Raw genomic sequence first — 22,712 nt, forward strand, 5'->3', positions numbered from 1 at the left:
ACAACATTCACCATTCAATCAACATATAGTTGTCACATATATACATCATCAATCATCTCCACATAAGTTATATCAACTATCCATAAAGGATTCATAAAGAAATCGCTCTTAAAACATTTTCAACAAAGTTCGTCTCTCAAAATCACAACATTAGAAATAATTGAGCTTTTAAGCCAAAACCAAGTAAGCAAGTTCCAATGCCTCAACTAAGCATACCTCTAGGCCACATATGAGTGCAGTACAGGATACCTTGGTGTTTCACCGGCCAATCAAGACGAAATCATAAAAATCACAAATTTCGTCTCTTGGTATCATTTTGCAAAACCAATTCATTTCCAAAACAAAACCAAGTTAGACCCAAGCTATGATACTCTTAGAAGCTTAATTATAAATTGATTGAATAAGGTTAGGTGTTTGGAATCCATTGGCATGCTTAAAAGTACACAAAAACACGAAAGAACAAGGTTTTGGGATTCTGCAGAACTGACACGGTCGCGTCTTCAGGACACACGGTCGTGTCACCCCCTTATAGGAGACTTTGACACGGTCGTGTCATCTAGACACACGATCGTGTCACCTCACCAGTACAGCAAAATGTATTTTTACGTTTTCGTGCATAAAATCTTGTTTTCGAATCCGATTTCAGTTCCGTTTTCGCCAATGCATTCCTAACACTTAGAGCATACAAACCACACTTGAAAACTTGACATTTCAACATTAAAACAACTTAATCAAACTCATCCCAAAATGACTTATTTTGCAAAAGCTCTTAAAATGACTTTTACTCAAAAACCCGTTTTCTTCCCAAAATGATTTCTCTCCAAAACCAAGTGATTAACACAGAAAATCTTATCATCCTAATTCATTCTAACAATCTCCTTAACTCATTCAACATCATCAAAATCAAACTTCTTCATTTTCAACTCATTTTCACAAAAGTTGTAAAATCACTACAATTCAATCACAACAATACTTTCACCAACACCCAAAGTATAAATTGATGAGAACATCATAGCACAACAACAACTACATCATATAATCATGATCTCACCATCATTCAAAAACAACAACCAATCATAAATTCATCAATAATTCATCAACAACAACATCTCTCAACAACAACAACAACAATCAATCATGGGTTCATCACAATTCATCAACAACAACATCTCATGTCATCAATTTTTGGGCAAAACACAAAGCATAGATATGTACATGATTTAAACTTGCAATTTCATCATCAACAACTCAATTAACATTCAATTTACATACCCAAACATTGCATCACAACATAAGCACGAATTTACCAATTAATTCCACCATAATCAATTATTCAAATAAGCACTTAAGTAAAGAATTAGGGTAGAAGCTACAACTAAGTGATTATGATTAAAGACTAACCCCCTTACCTTAATTCTTCACAAACACCAACTAAGGCTTCACTTTAGCTCCCAAAAGCTTGAATCTCTACCTCCATCTAGCTCTCTCTAGCTTTAGCCTCCAACCCCTTTCTCTTGTTCTTCTTCTTGAACCCTTATCTTCTCTCTACCTCTATCTCAATGTGAAAATGAAATGAAATGTTGGTAAAGCCCCAATTTCACTACCAACTAGTGTTTATATAAGCTCTACTCCATTGGGCTCAACTCACAAGATCTTAATGGGCCTAACCCATTTCTATTTTAACCTCAAAAATGTTACTACTCACTTAACGGTAAAATATAACACTAACGGTCACTTACTGGTAATAAAATAATTCACCATAACCCCCTAGCACTTAGTCAAATAATACTAGCTCTCACTAAGCACTAAAAATAATCCTCAACAAAATTACTAAATTACCCCTACTCATAAAATGACCAAAATACCCTTAAGTCCAAAATGACTAAAATACCCTTCTAACACCGAATTCTACAATTCCCGACCAAAAATACACACAGAGGCAAATAATCACATACGAGCACATATAACACACATAATTAAATAATAAAATAAATCTAGCGAAAAATCGGGCTGTTACACACGCTTGGAGCACGCGCGACCTGGTCACAGAAGCTGCTCGCTTGGGGCACGCTGCAGCACGCTTAAGCGTGCTGACACAGTTTCTGTCAAAAATTGTTACGGGTTCCAACCCTTTTCACCCCAAAATCCCAATTTTGATTATTCCAAACCCCAAAACTTAATCCAAAAGATGTTTACAGGTTATAAAATAATTCACTACAACTATCTAATGCTTAGTAAAATAATAACGGCTCTCACTAAGCTCTAAAAATAATCCTCATCAAATTACTAAATAATCTCAGTTTGTGGTCTGTGTTAAGGTTCATGTTGATTTTGAGTTGGATCTTGTGTGTCTTCCGTTGAAGCATATGGACGTGATTTTCGGTATGGATTGGATGTTGACTTTTGGTGTTAACATTAATTGTTTGACCAAGAGTGTGACGTTTTCTAAGCCGGTAGCTGAGGAAGGTGGGAAGTTCTTGACCGCGGAGCAAGTGAAGAAGTCCTTGGATAGTGAAGCTAGTGTGTTCATGATGTTTGCTTCCTTGAAGGAAAATATTGAGAAAGGAGTTGGTGATTTGCCGGTAGTGCAAGAGTTTCCAGAAGTTTTTCCGGACGACATTACCAAGTTACCGCCGGAGAGGGAAGTTGAGTTTGCAATTGATTTGGTACCAGGAACGAGTCCTATTTCGATTGCGCCTTATCGGATGTCTGCATCAGAGTTGGGTGAGTTGAAGAAGCAATTGGAAGAGTTGCTCGAGAAGCAGTTTATCAGACCGAGTGTTTCTCCGTGCGGTGCTCCAGTGTTGTTGGTTAAGAAGAAAGATGGAAGCATGAGGTTGTGTGTGGATTATCGGCAGTTGAATAAAGTGACGATTAAGAATTGGTATCCGCTTCCGAGGATTGATGATTTGATGGATCAGTTTGTTGGCGCGGAGGTGTTCAGCAAGATTAATTTGAGATCAGGATATCTTCCGATTAGAGTAAAGGCGGAAGATATATCCAAAACTGCGTTCAGAACGAGGTATGGACACTATGAGTATTCCGTAATGCCATTTGGAGTGTCTAATGCGCCAGGTGTCTTCATGGAGTATATGAATAGGATATTTCATCCTTTTCTGGACCGTTTTGTGGTGGTGTTCATAGATGATATTTTGGTGTATTCGAAGTCTGAAGAAGAGCATGCCGAGCATTTGAGGATTGTGTTGGGAGTCTTGAAGGAGAAGAAGTTGTTTGCTAAGTTGTCGAAGTGTGAGTTTTGGTTGCGGGAAGTGAGTTTCCTTGGTCATGTGATTTCTAAAGGTGGTATTGTCGTGGATCCGTCGAAAGTTGATGCAGTGTTGCAGTGGGAATCACCTAAGTCTGTTTTTGAAGTGAGGAGCTTTCTTGGATTGGCAGGTTATTATTGGAGGTTCATTGAGGGATTCTCTAAGTTAGTGTTGCCATTGACGCAGTTGACTCGGAAATGACAAGCTTATGTTTGGGATGCTAAGTGTGAGAAGAGTTTCCAAGAGTTGAAGAAGAGGTTGACTTCAGCTCTAGTGTTGATTTTGCCGAATCCGAAGGAATCGTTTGATTGTGTATTGTGATGCTTCTAAGATGGGTCTTGGTGGTGTGCTTATGCAAAATCGTCAGGTTGTGGTTTATGCTTCGAGGCAGTTGAAAGGGTTGAAGATTTAGAGGCATTATCTGTATGGTTCTAAGTTTGAAGTGTTTAGTGATCATAAGAGTTTGAAGTACTTGTTCGACCAGAAGGAGTTGAATATGAGGCAGAGAAGGTGGTTGGAGTATCTTAAGGATTTTGATTTCCAGTTGAGTTATCACCCTGGAAAGGCGAATGTTGTTGCTGATTCTTTGAGTAGGAAGTCGTTGCATATGTCTGCTTTGATGGTTAAAGAGTTGGAGTTGATCGAGCAGTTTCGAGATTTGAGTTTGGTTAGTGAGTTGACGCCGGATGGTGTGAGGTTGGGAGTGTTGAAGCTGACGAGTAATATTTTGGAAGAGATCAAGAATGGACAGAAGGAAGATTTGGAACTTGTAGATCGTGTGGTGTTGGTTAACCAAGGCAAGGGTGGAGACTTCAGATTGGATGAGAACGGTGTTTTGATGTTTCACGATCGTGTTTGTGTACCAGATGTTCTTGAGCTTAAGAGACAGATTTTGGAAGAAGGTCACATGAGTAGTTTGAGTATTCATCCAGGAGCGACTAAGATGTATCAGGATTTGAAGAGGTTGTTTTGGTGGCCTGGAATGAAGAAGGAGATCGCAGAGTTTGTGTATGCTTGTTTGGTTTGTCAGAAGTCTAAGATTGAACATCAGAAGCCGCCAGGCTTGATGCAACCATTGTTTGTGCCAGAGTGGAAGTGGGATAGTATCTCTATGGATTTTGTTGGAGCGTTACCGAAGATTGTTAAGGGTTTTGATTCTATTTGGGTGATTGTTGATCGGTTGACGAAGTCGGCACATTTTGTTCCTATCAAGACGGGTATGTCTGTAGCGAAGTTGGCTGAGATCTACGTTGAGCAGATTGTTAGATTGCTTGGTGTTCCTTCTAGTATTGTGTCGGATCGGGATCCGAGGTTTACTTCTAAGTTTTGGGAGAGTTTGCAAGTTGCTTTGGGAACTAAGTTGAGGTTGAGTTCTGCTTACCATCCCCAGACTGATGGTCAGACGGAGAGGACTATTCAGAGTTTGGAAGATTTGTTGAGAGCTTGTGTGTTGGAACAAGGTGTCAGTTGGGTCGAATGTTTACCGTTGATTGAGTTTACTTACAACAACAGTTTCCATTCTAGTATCGGAATGGCACCGTTCGAAGCGTTGTATGGTCGGAGGTGTAGGACGCCGTTGTGTTGGTATGAGTCAGGTGAAAATGCTTTATTAGGACCGGATGTTGTGCAAGAAACTACGAAAAAGGTTAAGATGATTCAAGAGAAGATGAGAGCGTCTCAGAGTAGGCAGAAGAGTTATCATGATAAGAGAAGGAAGGACATTGAGTTTCAGGTAGGTGATCATGTGTTTTTGAGAGTGAATCCTGTAACCGGTGTTGGTCGTGCTTTGAAGTGTCGGAAGTTGACTCCTCGTTTTGTTTGACCGTTGAGACTTGGCCAGTGAGGATTGAGGATCGGGAGATGAAGCGTTTGCGTGGCAAGGAGATCGTTTTGGTTAAAGTAATTTGGGTTGGACCAACTGGTGAGAGTGCCATTTGGGAATCGGAAAGTAGGATGAAGGTTTCGTATCCGGAGTTGTTTCCTTCAGGTAATTTTCGAGGGCGAAAATTCTTTTAGTGGGGGAGAGTTGTAACAGCCCGATTTTCGCTAGATTTATTTTATTATTTATTTATGTGTGTTATATGTGCTCTTATGTTATTAATTGCCTCTGTGTGTATTTTTGGTTGGGAATTGTAGAATTAGGTGTTAGAGGGGTATTTTAGTCATTTTGGGCTCAGGGGTATTTTGGTCATTTTATGAGTCGGGGTAATTTTGTAATTTTGATGAGGATTACTTTTAGTGCTTAGTGAGAGTGGGTATTTTACTAAGTTACTAGAGAGAGTAGTAATTATTTTATTACCAGTAAGTGACCGTTAGTAATACATTTTACCGTTAAGTGAGTAGTAACATTTTTTGTTAGAATAGAAATGGGTTAGGCCCATTAAGGCATTGTGAGTTGAGCCCAATTAAGTAAAGCCTATTTAAACACTAGTGTTAGTAGTGAAATGGGGTTTTACCAACATTTGTCATTTGGGAAGAGATAGAGACAAAGGAAGAGAAAGGGTTTGAAGGAGGAGAGCTAGAGGTCCAAGCTTTGGGAGCTAAAGTGAAGCCTTAGCTTGAGTTTGTGGAGAATTAAGGTAAGGGGGTTAGTCTTTACTCATAATCACTTAGTTGTAGCTTCTACCCTAATTTCCTACATAAGTGCGTATTTGAATAATTGATTATTTGTGAAATTAATGGTGAAATTCGTGCTTTTGTTGTGATGCAATGTTTGGGTATGTAAATTGGATGTTAATTGAGTGGTTGTTGATGGAATTGCAAGCTTAAATCATGTACATATGTATGCTTTGTGTTTTACCCAAAAATTGATGATATGAGATGTTGTTGTTGACGAATTGTGATGAATTCATGATTGGTTGTTGTTGTTGATGTTGTGAGGTGCTGTTGTTGACGTAAGAAACCTTGGGTAATCATAATCCTTGATGTTGTTATGAATTTGTGTTGTTCATGAAGTTTTCATAAAAATGGGTCAAATGATGATTTTTGTTGTAAGGATGTTTTGATGCAAGTTTTATATGATTTTGAGTGTCTTTTCATGTTTAGAAATGTTTAAACAAACTTTGGGATCAAATTTGAGCTTTGAGAATTCAAAATTGGGGTTTTGGGGTGAAAATGAGGTTTTTCCCGAGACTGGACTGTCATAACTCGCAGTTGCAAGTAAAGTTACTCGCAGTAGCGAGTTGCACATGACAGCACCCCCTGTTTCGCGTTCTTGCATCTTTTTCTCCTATTTCTGTTTTGAATTGGTTTTCGGTGTAAACACGAAAGTTGTAGATAATTTTGTTAGCTTTCCATTGGCTTTGGTTTGACTTGAAAATGATTTTTGGTTTTTGAGTTATGATGAAAATACTCCAAGGTGGTCTTGGTGAAATTTTACGAAAATTCCGCATAACTATTTCTAAGTCGACCCAAATTATGGATTGTTTCCTACTTTCAAACTTGGGTTCTATAAGTTCAATTGTGGTTTTCAAACTGTGATGTGGTGAATCTAACTTGTTTTGATTTGAAAATGGAAATTTTTGTGAAAAGTGATAAAGGGAGACGAACTTTGCGATTTTTATGAATTCGTCGTGTTTGCCCGGTGAAACGCCAAGGCATTCTCTACTGCACTCAAATGTGGTCTAGAGATATGCTTAGTTGAGGCATTCGAACTTGTTTACTTGGTTTTGGCTCAATTGCTCAATTATTCCTAATGTTGTGATTTTGAGAGACGAACTTGTTGAAAATGGTTCTTTTAAACCGCGCACCTTGTAAATCTTTCATGAATGGTTTTATATGATTAATTGAGGATATGTGGATGATTGTTGAAGGTTGAATATGATGTTTATCATAATGTGTTGTATTTTCTCCATTAATTGAATTGTGAGAAATGGTAAGGAGTTGTTGAACTATATGATATAGTTGACGTTGATGTATGTTGATAAATCATGATGATGAACTATGTTGTTGAATCATTATATGAAAATGACGTTGATTGTTGGTGGTGAGTTTATACATGCTAGTTTTGATGTGATTGGTGATGAATGCGTGTATATACATATAGCCGTTGATTATAGCCGTTGATTATAGCCGTTGAATTGTTGTGAACATATGCATTGTGGATTGAGTCATATGTTCATGCATCATATGTCGTGTCGGATGTTGTATCCATATTGCCGTTGATTATAGCCGTTGATAATGATGTTTTTGTTGCATCATAAGGTGACGACCTTGGAGGAGTTTGGTACCACATGCATCTAGAAGAGTCTAGAACATTGCATGCATTTGATTAGTTGATGAGTCGTGTCATATTTGAATATGTGACTTGGTGAATTTGTGCATTGGTGAAATTGTTGAATGTTGTGATTATGTGGATTGGTGTATATGTACATTGGTGGATTTGTTGACGGTTGTGAATAATTGAATTATGCTCTAACTGCATGTATTACTTGTTTGTGCTTATACACTTGGTGAATCAATTGAAGATAATTATTTTGATATTAATGATGATGTGAGATTTGTATATGTATATATGTATATGATGTGGTGATTTTCTTTGATGATGATTGCTTGCTTATAACTTTGAAATAATGGATTGTACTTGTTGAGTTAAGCATGCTAGATGAGTAATGAGGTGAGTATTATTTTCATTGACTGATGTTGATAAATGATGAGCTTGTGTCGATGTCTTGATTAGAGATTGAATATGTCTGTTATGCTATGATAGCTTGAGGTGCAAGTAAGGGGGGATATTAATCATGTGATGCTAGTATTCTAGGAGGGATGGTTATGTATATGTGATATGTATGAATCCTTGAATGCTATGTTTTTATATGTTGATTATGATTAATGTAATGCTTACTCCCAGTGGTTTCGACCGGCTACCTGTCTGTATGGATGGGTAGATGTTGTGCAGGATTAGTCGCTTGGTGAGTTGCTTGTTGGATGTTTGGATAGCTGGAGTTAGCCTCCACTATCATTTTGGAGTTTAGTTTACGGCTCTGATTAGGTCGAGTCGGTGTCCCTTTCTTTTGTTGGATTTTATCTATGTTGAGATGTACTCATGGTTGAGACTTTGGAGGATTTTATGTTGATGTCGATGTTTGACCATGGCATATGTATTGTTTTGATTTTGGAGATGTATGATTATATCCGCTGAGACTGCTGAGATATTTTTTTTTATATGCATGACTGTTGTTATTTGTGTTAGACGTAGCGTCTATTTCTTGAATATTTGTTATATTCGCGTCTTTATCGCTTTAATAGAAATAGGGTGTTACACAATTAATCACATAAGAGCACATACAAACACACAAATAAATAATAAAACAAATCTAGCGAAAAATCGGGCTGTTACACAGACCCCCGAACTGATGCACATGATCAAAAAAATAACCATGAAAAGTTGTTGAGAAACCAAGCCATCCCACAATAAGATGCCACAGATCGCCGAAGAAACCGCACATAATGAATAAATGATCTCTGTCCTCATTTGAACCACAATTTGCAACACAACCGTGGTCAGATATTATAATGACTAGCCTCTGAAAGAGATTATCTCTAGTAGGAATCCGATTAAGAAACAGACGCCACGCAAAAATCAACACTTTTAGAGGCACCACTTTTAGCCACAAAAAATTGTTATTATTATGTTGCTGCTGCCTATCAACATCTATCTCTGTTAAAAAATAATAAGCAGAGCTAACAGTGTAACAGTTAGAAACATGCAACGTCCAGATACATTTATCAACCTGAAAAGAAAACGTAGTTAGCCGAACAACTCCTCCTCCCACGCAAATAACCTCATGCTCCACTTCCACGCCTCCCTATTAACACCCCAACCTCTAGCAAACATATAAACCATTGTTTCTAATTTATTCTCCGCCAGCTCATACAATCGCACAAAAGACTTACACAACGGTTTCCCCTCAAGGCAAGGGTCAACCCAAAACAAAGTAGACACCCCATCCCCCACCTGACGAGTAATGTTATCAAGCATCCACCCTGTATCAGCCTGACGCACACCATCCCTAACATTCATAATTGTCTTCCACCACACTGACCCCCCCCCCCCCCACACACACACACAAGATCTACGTAACAGTCCCCCCCGCCCCGTAACAGGCACATAAAACCTTATACTCCCCCGCTCCTGTAAGATCCTCCATTACCACTTGCTCAATAGGGCAAGATTAAACTTTGTCATACCCCAATTTTTGACCTAAGGTCCCACATTCATACGCCGTTTAACCCTGATTAGCCTCTAACTTTTTCAGTGAAAATTCGGCAGAGAGGTATTTTAAAATACCTCATGTTTGGTTCCGAGTCGGGCCCCCTTCTCTCATTTTTTTTATTTTTTAGTCTTTATTTCCATCTTTTATAATTTTTAGTTTTTATTAGTCTTTTTAATTTTTTTTATTTTAACCATTATCATTTTTATTATTATTTTTCAATTGTCCAAGTCAAAACCAATAATGTCCAATGAGTCCGAAAATAAAAACTGTCAGGGTCCAAAATATTTTTTCAGAGGCGCCACTTTCCTTGGCAGATTTTTAGGGTCAACTTTCTTTTCCCCCAAGCTGGAAAACGTGTTCTTTCTCCCCAAGTTCTTTCCATTTTCGCTCAAACCCTAATGCTATAAATCAGAACCTGCAACACAGTTTCAGGGGACCAATTTTCACAACATAACCTGCACGAGAAAAACAAACAGCAAAAAACCAAGAACAAAAACCATCACAAGAATCATCACAACAACACACAGTAGGGAAAATTGCAATTTTCTTTCTCAAATTTCCAGCAACAAACCCCAAGCCTCAAATCATCAATACCAACACAGTATCACATCACAAATTCACAAACAGTCTAAATCAACACACAAAAACCCAATCGACCCACACCAAACCAATCAAAGACGTGGCCTTTCATTACAAAACCATCAAGAACATATATCAAACCCACCATCAAATCGAAACACACAAGAATCAATACCACAGTACCAAAGCCAAACAACCATTAAACCAAATTCAAAAAAGAGGTAGTTTGTTCTTTTGTTTTTTTAGATCTAGGATAGTTAAGTGGGTATTTGGATTTTTTGGTGTTGAATATAAAAAAAAACAAAAAAAAAAAGAAGAAAGACGAGAAAGAAGAAGAAAGAAAGATAAAAAAGAGAAGGAAAAATTGAAGGTGTTAAGCCTATTTATAAGCGTGATATTCCAGTGTGAAAGGGTGCATGGTCTTACCATGCACCCACGCGCCTATGTCACTCGATTTTAAGCATAAGGCCTCTGTTGCCTCACTTAGCGATCTGTTCAGGGCCTTCTGATCTAGATCAGACGGCCTAGATCTCATCAGATCAAGGCCCACGCCCCTTCCTGTTCCTAAGCCCAGTTTCTTTTTTTAATTGCTGCACCCCCATATTACTTTCTACACCCCCTCTGCTTTCTATATTCATTTTCTCTCATGCATTTTTTTTATTCTCTTTTGCATTTTAATTTCTTTTCTTTCTGCATTTTTTATTGTTATTATTTATTCATTTAGTATAGGTTTATTATTCTGCATTTTTATTTATTTATTTATCTTTTCACCATTTACTTTTATTGCAAGATTTAGCATGTAATTAGGTCAAATGTAAACTATAAATGAAAAATAGTGTGAGTGTTTTATTTATCGCTTTATATATTAGGTTTAAATGTGTGTTTAGTCCCTGCACTTTTACCATATTTTAAAAAATTTGTTATTGGTTCTTCTGTTAGTCTAAGGTTAAAAAAAAAGTTAAAACTAACGGAATGTCACGTGGCCCAATTATGTCACGCCACGTGGCACACTAAAAGACAAATTTATCAAAGTATTAGGTTTCCTTGTTTTTTTTATTGTCATAAAAAAAAAGTTCCTTGTTTTTAATATGGGTCAATATTATTTGTTTTATTAATTTATATTTTATTATTGAAAATTAAAACAGAAAGAATGGAAAAACGTCCATGTACAGGACCCATATGTGCAGAAAAGGGGAAAATTGAAATTTAGGGTGTCAATTCAACCCCAAATTGAAATAGAATTTGTAACCAAATACGAAATTTATCATACAATTTTACATCTATATTAATTCCCATCTTTTACTCAATTCCTCTTTCTCGTTTTCACAATTCCTGTTTCTCTTTTTGATTTTTCTTCATCAACGCTACCAAAGGTTGTCTTATTATTTTTTTTTTTTTTTTTTGAAGGAAGGTTGTCTTATTATGTTATAGTAATACTGTAAGGGTGGATTTCTTTAAGAAATTGGAGTTGAGTGTTATTGGATTATGATTTAAAATAGGAGAAGATGAAATAGGAGAAGATGAAATTGTGAAGAAGAAGGCGAACTTAAAGTTGGGTGTTGATGGAGTTTGGAGAAGAAGAAGTAGACATATGTTAATGGTGGACGGTGGTGAAGGTGAATTCAAGAAGAAGAATATGTCTCACAACCTAATCCGTCAGTGTAGAGGATTTTTTTTAATTAAATTTTCTTAAATATTAATTTATATAATATTGACAATAAAACTAATGATTTTTTTTAATTAAATTTTCTTAAATATTAATTTATATAATATTGACAATAAAACTAATTAAAAAATAATTGTTTTATTTTCCTTCAAAAAAAATTTTGTTTTATTTAACTTAATTTAATTTGAGTAATTTGTCTTTTAGTGTGCCACATGGCGTGACATAATTGGGCCACGTGGCATTCCGTTAGTTTTAACTTTTTTTTAACCTTAGATTAATAGAAGGGCCAATAACAAATTTTTTACAAACTGTAAGGACTTAAACCAAACAAAAAAAAGTGTAGGGACTAATACCAAAATATGGTAAAAGCGCAGGGACTAATTACACATTTAAGCATTTTTTTTTAATATTAGTGGATGTATTTAATGTTTCACGACTTTCTACAAGGGTGTATCTGTAAATATATTTAAAAAGTTAAAACAATTAATGATTGCATTGATTATGAATTTTTTTGTTTTGTTTTTATTATTATAATACAGACGGAAAGAGTATAAGAAGTAAAAAATAGTAAATTTATTTTGGAACTTATGTAATTTATATTAAATGCATAATTTTTAATTTTATAATAAATAATATTATCTCCATCCCAAATTATAGGTCACTTTGAGAAAAAAAATGTCCCAAATTATATGTCGTTTTACAATATCAATAAAGCATTAATGTTACTTTTTTATTATATCACAAACTATTTATTACTCTCTTTTCATTCAATTCTTTGATTTATGTTTCCCATATCATTTATTAAGGACAATTTTGTAAAACAACTCATAATATCTCTTTCCCATACAAAATTAATTACATTTTTTAATACGTTCAAATGATGAAAGAATCATATAATTTAGAATTGAGGTAGTAGTTGTTTTCAATAACAAAAAATGACCATTTGTAGTTTTCTTAATCTATGCAATATTGTACATGATAGACAACCTATTTTTTTGACTCTCGTATTGTAATAGACAACTCCAAATAGACAAATGGAGTAATGCTAGGACTGCACGTAAAAAAAGCAAAATTTTTGTAATTAATTAAAAATTAACAATAAAAAAGGAAATTGAAAAAGAATCTATTTAAATATTACACGGATTTTATTTAATCACCTAAAAAAGGATTTTATTTAATGTTCCCCTTTATATAAAGAAGATTTATACACGCTCAAACACGTGTGTGCGAACACGTGCGTATACGTGTGCCTATATATAATTGTACTGTAAACCAGTCAAATAACCCTTCCAAGGCCAATCGCATATACCTCTCAAGTTCAACAACTCAAAACTCTGGAATCAGTGTCATGGAACGACATACAGAGGTTAGTTTCTCACTCTCGCTCTCTATTATTTATTCGTTTTTTCTTACTGAAACTATATGCCGATTATACAAAAAATAATTTGGTTTGGGTGTGCAAGTGTCCAGTCAAGTCAAGTGTAAATGTGAAGTAGAAAAGGATTTTATAGCGGTCAGTAAATTCACAGAGTCATGTGTCTCTAATCGGTCGATTAAGATCTCAAGATTACAATTTAATAAGCTATATTTTCTAGAATTGCAAAATAAATCTTAAATCTACTTTTTTCAAACCATGCGATCAAGATTTGACATCTACTAATGTCAAACCTGCAAAAAAAGCCGGCTGCGTAGAATCCAATTTTGTTAGAGAATGAATTTTTGATTGATTATTGAACCATTGAAGGGTGTCATATTAATAGAACAATAATTTTTTAACTTGAAATTGAGTCTATTGAAAGAACTTTGCCTCTGTTAGTAATGGTTCTTGTTTTATTTTTTTTTTTATTTTTTTTTAGGTTTTTGACAATCCATTTAGGTTCTTCTCTTTTAGGAGTGAAAATCTTTCAACAATTACTCATTTCCGTTTGAAAGATTTTCAACAATTATTGATTAGTTTCATCATACTCTCTCCAATCTTATTTATAAGAGATATTTGAGTCAACAAAAGTTGATGTATCTAGACTATATTTTGAACCAGATACATGAACTTTTGTTGACCCAAACATCTCTTATAAATATGATCGGATGAAGTAATTTACTATGAACAACCCAATTATTGCAATTACGAACTTATTTTCATTTCATAATAAGAAAAAACTTATGTTATGCTGACCAATCCTCTAACCTATAAATCATTTAACTTTGATGCAGGAAAATAGCCCTTGTCCCCCAGTGCCGCGGTTTGGGGAATGGGGTCAGAAGGGCCCAATACGAGATTATTCAATGGATTTCTCGAAAATCCAAGAAGCAAGAAAACAACATAAGAGTCTTGGTAATGAGGAGGAACTCAAGGCTTCATTTCGACAGATTCAGCGTCAACGCAGTGAGCGCAACTCTTCACCAATTGTAAGATTTTCAGTTACCTTTATTAGATACTCCATCCGTCTCCTAATGGGTGAGAATGCACAACTTTGATCTTTAATTATTTATTACCAAAAATTATAAAAAGTTATTTTAAAAATATTCGTCAAGACAAATCCAACATCTTATATACTATGATTTGTCTATATATTATTAAGAAAATATGATTAAAACATGTTATGTGAATAATGAACATAGTCAAACTTGATCACTTATTTTAGGGCGGAGAGATTATTATTTAAAACCACTAATTTATGGCTCAATAAGATTAGATGGTTAACATTATTTACTACATTAGTTCCCTCAGAAAAAAATATTTATTACATTAGTTGTTGTTGATGAATGAGCAGTTATGAATCTTTGTTATGCGGAAGCAATCGAATGGATTTAACTGGTTTCTTGTGTATACATGATGACATGAATCTTTTACTCATTAGCGTGAGTTCAACTTCAATGGTGAGACTTTCTCATACAATTTTAATTTACATTGGATGATCAGGGAAATCACTTCATTTCATTGGTAAGATATATATATAGGGCCATAATACATTATAATCGGCGATATTAATTGGAATTTAAAAGGGTTACATATATTTTTTGAGAGGAAGTGTTACATGTTATAAGTTATTCTGTTTGTGAATTAAAATCATTTTCTCTGTTCACAAAATACTGTATTTTTAATTAATTTTTTTTCTCTTTACAGAGAAGGAAGAGCTTCATGAAGTGGTTCAGCTGCTGTATCAAGTTCTGATACTTAAGGGTTATAAGTTTTCTCCTATTTTCTAAAGATCATTTATCGGTCTTATTTTGGTGAATTGGAATATTGGATATGGTTTATTGGTACAATTTTGCTTTTGAGCTTAGTTGTATTAATTTTCCTTTGTTATTTTTAAAATTTAATAAACAATTTCTTTAAACTCCATTCTTCAACGAGGATTCTATGTTATGTTTGACATATTCGGTGTTAGTTCTTGTCGAAATGTGTGTATTTAATTAGTAGAGTTTTTTTGTTTGTCAAGAAATTTATTTAAAATTAAAGACGAAAAAACATATAAATGTTGCCTACGACCAAGGGAATTCATGAAAGTAATGCTTACAAGGGACAACATTTGAGTGAAATTGTGGTGCCAATGTCATGTTACATTGTCCAACCACAGTATGTCAGGTGTCACCATTTATTTAAAAAAAAAAAATACTAAAAATAAAAAATCTATACGAGAGAGAGAGAGAGAGAGAGAGAGAGAGAGAGAGAGAGAACCACATGTCACAATGTGGTTGGCTAATGTCACTTGACATTGCCACATCAAATGTAATATGTTCAACGTATTTTCTGGTTATTGGACCATTAGACACGTCTAATCTACCACTTATGTTGTTGTATAAGTAATGTTTATCCCGGTTTAATTACCACATGCCACTTTCTTGGTACTCCTCTTAGCCATATAGTTTAACTTCTATGGAATTTTAAACAAAATTATAATCCTATATTAAATACAAAATTTTGTGACAACAATTAGAGTAATAATATTTGTACAGTTCACCTAAAAAAATATTTGGACAACAATTTTATGATAATTTTTGGGACAGTCATATTTTTCTTCTCATTTCTTTCGGAACAAAAATAATAGAGTCGGTGAAAAAAGAGCAAATACATAATAAAATATGAGAGAGTTGTCCCAAAAATTTACTCAAAATGGTAGTACAAATGTCATATTTTTGAAAAAGGTTTTTTGAACATGCTTTTGTTTGTATGAAACTAAGATGAGATGTTTTATGCTCTTAATATAACTATAACTTATTTAATTGCATGGACATCGTAAAAATATTCGATAGCATATCTATTGTCTAATGAAAACTTGACCTAATCATCTCATCTATCTAGAAACTTGGCAATATGCTTTTGGAAGTTACCATATATACCAAATGACCTACTGCTACTCGCTTACAAACAGACGATTAAAATATGCATTATTTGATTTTTTTTTCTCTCTATATTTGATTCTTACATCTTAAATACATCACCTATTAATTAAGGGAGCTTCTATAAAGAAGTCGGGTAAATGACTTCTTCGGTGAAGTCGTTTGAATGGACCAATCAGATTTCAAGCCATGACACGTCAGATGTTGGGACAAATTATAATATGGATCACTTGCTTCATATGTTCCACCATAGACAAGTTTATTTCAAGATCTTAACGGTTAGATTTACTTGGTCTCTATGTTATTGTGGTACACCCTCTACACATGATTTTTCTTATAATTCCAATTCTCTCTCCTCTTTATCACTCATTCATCTCTCTCATATTTCTTTCTTTTTCTTTATTTATACATATTCTCTCCCTTCCAGATTTTTATCAAATCACTATGTCACTCTTCAATATCTTCATCATACATTCATCATCTTCATCATATCTTCATCTTCTTCATATGAAAAAAAATCCAAAAAAGAAAGAAATAAATTACATAATTAAAAAAAGGCAAAATTACTCCAATGGTCATTTATCTTATTTAATTGTAATAGATTGGTCTTTTATCTTTATTTTTTCTCATATTGGTCCTTTATCTTTATAATCTTGCACAAGTTGGTCCTTTTTTCATTTTCTACAAAAATCTGATGATATGCAAACCACATAGGATAATTTTTTTATTTTTTTTATATTGAAAATCATAAAACTCTAAAATCACATGATTATTCATCTTCTTCGTCTGATCTTCATGATCTCCTTCCTTAAACGAAAAAATAAATCCACCAGAATCCACCTCAAAATTGCATGAATTTATGTGTATTGTTTATTTCCATCTTCTTCTAAACTCTAAAATTAAAATCCCAATTTTTCTTAACCCCCTTTTGATACGTTTTCTGTAACGCCCACTTTTTAATTACTTGATTTATTCCTTGTTACTTGATTTATTGGTTTATTTATTGAGCCTAGAAATATATTTATATATATTTATATGGATTATGTGATGAGATGTGAATATTATATGATTTCGTATGATTTTATGTGGTGAGAACATTTATGTGATTTTATATGGTATATGTGCCGTGATATTTATGTAATGTATTTATGTGAATATATTTGTTATTTGTGAAAGATATATTTAATTTAGAAATAAATAAGATTATGAGGAGTATATGATTTTGTGAAGTTGTTACGTTGGGTGACTTATTTTATTTAATAAATAAAATAAGATATGAAAAATAAAATAAAAATATTAGAATTTGGGATGTGGTGTGAAAAGAGTATTTTTAGAGGTGTAAAGAGAAATTAGAGTGAGGTTATAAATAGAAGGAGTTAGGTTGAGAAAAGTTTTTAGGCAGAACGTACGTTTTTGGAGAAAAAGGGAGAAAAGTCAGAAAAGAGGAGAACAAGAGGGAGGCCATCGATTTTCATCTATAACCAGGTAAGAGTGAGACTAACTTTCAATATTATTAAGAGTATGATTCTGAAAAATGGATTTAGCATGATTAGGTTGAGTTTTGTGAGAATTGATGAATTAGGGTTTGAGGGAGTTTGAGGATTAATTGATGAAAGGTTGTTAGATTAATGAAGAGACTGTAATTAGACCTTAGATAATCCCCATAATGATTATCAGAAGTAATTTTGAAGCTAAAACTATGTGATTAGATGAGATGTCGGTGAGTTTAAGAATTAAGGTTGTGAGGTTTTGGAAAACGATTTTTTTGAGTGGTTTAAACTTGAATTTTTCTGTAGAATATGATAGAGCTTAGTGTCAGGAGCACGTAGGCGAAAACGGCATCGAAAATGGATCAACGGTTTGAGTTTTAAAGCCGAAAACGTGAAAGGTAGAAAAATCTGAAGTTGTCTGTCGAACTATGAACGTGCCACGATGGAAGCCCAACGTGCCACGATTTTTCCAGAACCGAAACCATTTTTAGGCTGTCCAAACGTGCCACGATGGTACCTCAACGTGCCACGATGCAGTGTTGACTTAAACTATATTTGACCCATTTTTATGCCTCTAAAGGGTTCCTAAGATGTACAATAAGACCCCAAATCAATAAGCTTAATGAGAGGGATTTAATTAAGGGTTATAGGAGTAGTTCCTTGCCATAGTGTAACCCACCTTGTGAGTAAGTGATGCTTAGTTGCCTTGATTAGTTTCCTTGCGATCCTTTCGCACATGTAGTCTTGAGATGACCTTGGGATAGGGATGAAAGTTGTTCATGAGATTATAAAGTATTCAGAGAGCTTAAGCTAAGATGATTTTATGTTAGTAGAAGATGATGAATGATAATAATATATGATTAATATGTGATTTATAAAGATGTTTATAATGTTGTTTCTCATTGAATGATATTGCTATTTTATGATGCTAATTATGTGCTGCTATGTTACTATTACTATTGAATTATGATGATTAATGAGACGATTAGTGTGCTAATGCTATATGATTATTATGTGACTTATGTGCGATGTTTATGACGTTGTTGCCTATTGATTGATGTTCATTATTATGCTATTCCTGAGTTATCATGTTGCTGTTAATTGATTATGTTGCATGAGTCTACTTGAGATGTCGTCCAATTTGTTGGAGTTATTAAGAAGTTGTCCATTTTAATGGAATTGTATAAGATGTTCATGTTGTTGTTCAAGTTGCATTTAGAGTTGTGTTGTTGCATAGTCAGCGATGGGGGCTTAATGCCTGACAGGTCCTTTATGACCTTAGAGATGGGGGCTTAATGCCCGACAGGTCCAATTATGACCTTAGCGAAGGGGGCTTAATGCCCTGGTGGTACCACATGCATGTTGAAGTTGTCTAAGTTGTTGCGAAGTTGTCTAAGTTGTTGTTGAAATTGTCTAAGTTGATGTTGAAGTTGTCTAAGTTGTTGCAAATTTGTCTAAGTTGTTGCGAAGTTGTCTAAGTTGTTGTTGAAGTTGTTGTTGCATTGCAGAGTCGTCATAACTTATATTTAATGAGGATCTAACGATTTGATGATGATGGTTGTTTATGCTTTGATTATGTTTTGATGATGATAGTTGTTTATGTTTTGATGATGATGTTTGATGATGATAGTTGTTTATGTTTTGATTATGTTTTGATGATGATAGTTGTTTATGTTTTGATGATGATGTTTGATTATGTTTTGATGATGATGTTGTTTATGATTGATGATGATAATAATATGATACTAAATGAGTATTAATGCTGATGTTATGATGTCTTGAGTTGTTAAATATATGATGATACTTGGTTATGATTTAAAGGTGATTTTGCTTATGAATTAAGAATGATATTTGTTTACGAACTAATGATGATATATGATGATAATAATTAATTATGATTTGTTAAGATGCTAAGTGATAAATGTTTAATATGTTAGAGATGTCTTACGTTGTTAAATGCATTTTGATGAATTATATGCTTAATTTGTTGACTGTGAAATCTCACCCCTTCTGCGTATATGTTGCCTCGACCGTGGGTAATGTGCAGGTATTAAAGATTAGAAGTGTTCGTGAGAGGACTCCTCACTTGTGTCTAGGTGCTCTGATACGTAACGGGATGGGGCTTGCTTTCTTATCTATTCCTTACGTGTCTTTATGAACTTTTTACTAATAAGTATTGAATCAAATTATGAGATTTTCTGATAAGGCCTGCGTGCCAAGACTTTGTTCATGTTGAACTATTTCCGCTGCGTATTTCCATACTTTTATGATGTTGAACCTGGAAGGATATTTATTAATATCTATTTTATGACTTAAAAGTAGTATGTGACATTCCGTTTATGAATTAAATACTCTGATTTTAAATGAAATTTTCAAGTTGGGAAAACGGGGTGTTACATTTTCCATCTTTCTATTTCTATGGCATTAAAATCCCAATTCACAAATTTCTAAAAAAATGGCAGCCTGCATATAACTTGATTTTCATAGTACATTATTTCAATCCAAATAACCTAGATCTCGGTTTTATCACATTCAAAAGGAAAACCCAGAAATCCCTTTTTGACCATTTCATGCTTTAATTGGTGACCAATTGTAATTTGTATACCGTCGAAGCTTGAGGAATATATTCTTCAATATCCTGTAATTTTTCAATTCCCAAGCTTGATTGAAAAGAAAAAAAAAAGCCCCTCTATTTATTCAAACCAAGCCATCCAATGTCAATAAAGATGAAAAATTTGTAATGTGGACATATGGCAAAAGTGGCAGGCAAAAATCCTTAAAAAAATGAAAAAAGAATATTTTAGAGTACAAATCTATACTTATAATCCTTAAAAAAAAAAAAAGATACTTATAAAAAAGACACATATTTAAATAGATCTGTCTTAATAATAATATATTTTATTTTCAAAGATGTCATGATTTAAAAATAGTCATGATTTTTAACGGTGGACATTAATATTGATATTTCGAAAATAGTCGTGGTTTACTAAAATCTTATCATAATTCATAACAAATTTCTTATATCGCTATATAAAATTTTTCTTATGCAGATATAAAAACATAAAATCCGCAATGGACGCAGTAAAAATAGTTAACATGGAAGGACATGAGACGAAGCATGAACTGGAATTTTGGAAATGGGAATCTTCGATGTAAGTTGATCTGACGAACTATCCCATTAGAAACCTAGTCAATATGGAAGGACATTGCTCCGACGATCAAAATGGACCTAACCGACTAACGCTATCAAATATAATCAATCAGACCGTTGAATATGTCCTTATTGGAATGAGAACAAAGTAACAACTGGAATTTCGGAAATCGGAATCTTCGGTGTAAGTCGATATGACAAACTATCACATTTGAAACCTACTTAGTCAACATATAAATGGTTGTAGTATTTTTTTTTTATTACGTGCATATAAACATATAAAGTCTGCAACAGATGCAGTGTAAATATTTAACTGTGTTTTGCATATAAATTAAAAATATATATAATTTAACAAAAAATATTTTTTTTTAATACTTTCATATTATGTTAATATTATATTTAATAATGATGTTATGGAAAAAAATGTAGATATAACTTACTTACATATATGATATATTCGATTTTAGACATAAAAAGATAGATGACACAATGATTACAATTTCGATTTTGCGCAACCATGTACATGGTTCGATTCCTACTGTCTTTAGTTTTTTTCAATTTAGAAATTTCTCTACGAAAAGTTAAAGCAGTTGAGCAATTAATTGGCTTAGGAATCTGCGTATTAATTAATGTGCCACCAAAATTAAATTTTTCACACTTTTTATTCCTTTTTTTTTTTTTTTTTTTTTTAACTTCATCTTCAACCTTCATATGGGTTAGTTCGTCTCGGTTGAAGACCCACATAACACAAAACATGAAACCATGAACTAGAAGCTAACCAAGGTTAATTGAGAAGCAATTTAATGAATTGCTTGAACCATTTGGGGTTAATTGAGTCTTAGGGATTTTGAGATTAGAAGAAGATCAAAGTAAAGATGTTTAAGCTGAAACAAATGAATTGCATGGTTACTCACATATACAGGGAAGGGAATGAAGTTGCAGACACTTTAGCTAATTTTGGTTTATCTCTTCAACAGCTAACAGTTTGGCAAGAAATACCAAATTTTATTAGAACTAACTTTGTAAAAAACAAATTAGGTTTGCCTTCTTTCAGATTTAAATATTTCTAATGGAGTTTTGGTTTGGTCCCCTCCATTTTGTTTTGCTTCCTTTCTTTCTATCAATATTTTTTGGTAGGTCAAAAAAAAAAAAAAAGTAAAGATGTTTAAGCAATTTAGATGTGTATTTAAGTGGTCTTTTTTTTTTAATCAAGGAAGAAGATGATGAAGATATTCATATGACTTATGAATTTCTTTATCTTTTTAATTAAAAATATTTTAACAAATAAGGTTATTAATAAAACTATTATTTCAGCATTTTTTATAATAAAAAATGAAAAAAGGACAAATGTGTTACAAAAACATAGTCTATATCAAGAGATAATAGGAAAAATAATTCATATAATTTTGATAATGAAATATGAAAATTTATAATTTGATACAAACCAATCATAATTTGAGATATATAAGATTGTTTTGATGGTTGAAATTAATGATTTAAGATATAGATATTATTTTTTGATCAAGGAGATATAGATATTATACGAAAACAAAATTGTTATGAAAAAGATATGCAATGACCAAAAACAAATTTTAACGTTATTAAATAATGAATTTAAACTTTATTAAAATAATGAATTTTCAATTAAAACAAAATTTTAATATAAAGGATTTATAGTGTAATTTTGCTATAAATAAATAAATAAATTGGAATAAATGTGTTGCTGAAATAGAAGGAAGAAAAAGTCAAAAGGAGAAAGGGAATAAATATAGTGTGAAAGGCAACACAATAGCACTAGTGAGGTGCTTAATCTGATGGTTCAAAAAAGCTAGTCTACGGTGGAACATATTGAGCAGGTACACGGTACATACCATTCCACAATCAGCACACATGACATGTGGCACATTATTATTGGATTTAGGGTAACTTCACCGAAAAAGTCAATTGATTAACTTCACCATAGAATTTTCCATTAATTAAATTGTAAATACAAATAACACTCCA

The 22,712-nt window shown here is 33.4% G+C and overlaps 2 long non-coding RNA genes across 2 annotated transcripts; both read left to right on the plus strand.

Annotated features, from left to right (window-relative positions):
• The first annotated feature begins 5,757 nt into the window (after nucleotides 1-5,757).
• Nucleotides 5,758-8,384, plus strand: LOC146946762 (uncharacterized). Its single transcript, XR_015028275.1, has 2 exons — nucleotides 5,758-5,845; nucleotides 8,153-8,384. It is a non-coding gene; the product is annotated as an uncharacterized LOC146946762 (long non-coding RNA).
• Nucleotides 8,385-13,023: 4,639 nt separating this feature from the next.
• LOC146946763 (uncharacterized) lies at nucleotides 13,024-15,032 on the plus strand. Its single transcript, XR_015028276.1, has 3 exons — nucleotides 13,024-13,092; nucleotides 13,938-14,132; nucleotides 14,851-15,032. It is a non-coding gene; the product is annotated as an uncharacterized LOC146946763 (long non-coding RNA).
• Nucleotides 15,033-22,712: the final 7,680 nt, after the last annotated feature.

Source organism: Medicago sativa, chromosome 2, assembly GCF_051527215.1.
Source record: "Medicago sativa cultivar Bolivia chromosome 2, Bolivia_mono, whole genome shotgun sequence".
In the NCBI taxonomy this organism is placed as follows: domain Eukaryota; kingdom Viridiplantae; phylum Streptophyta; class Magnoliopsida; order Fabales; family Fabaceae; genus Medicago; species Medicago sativa.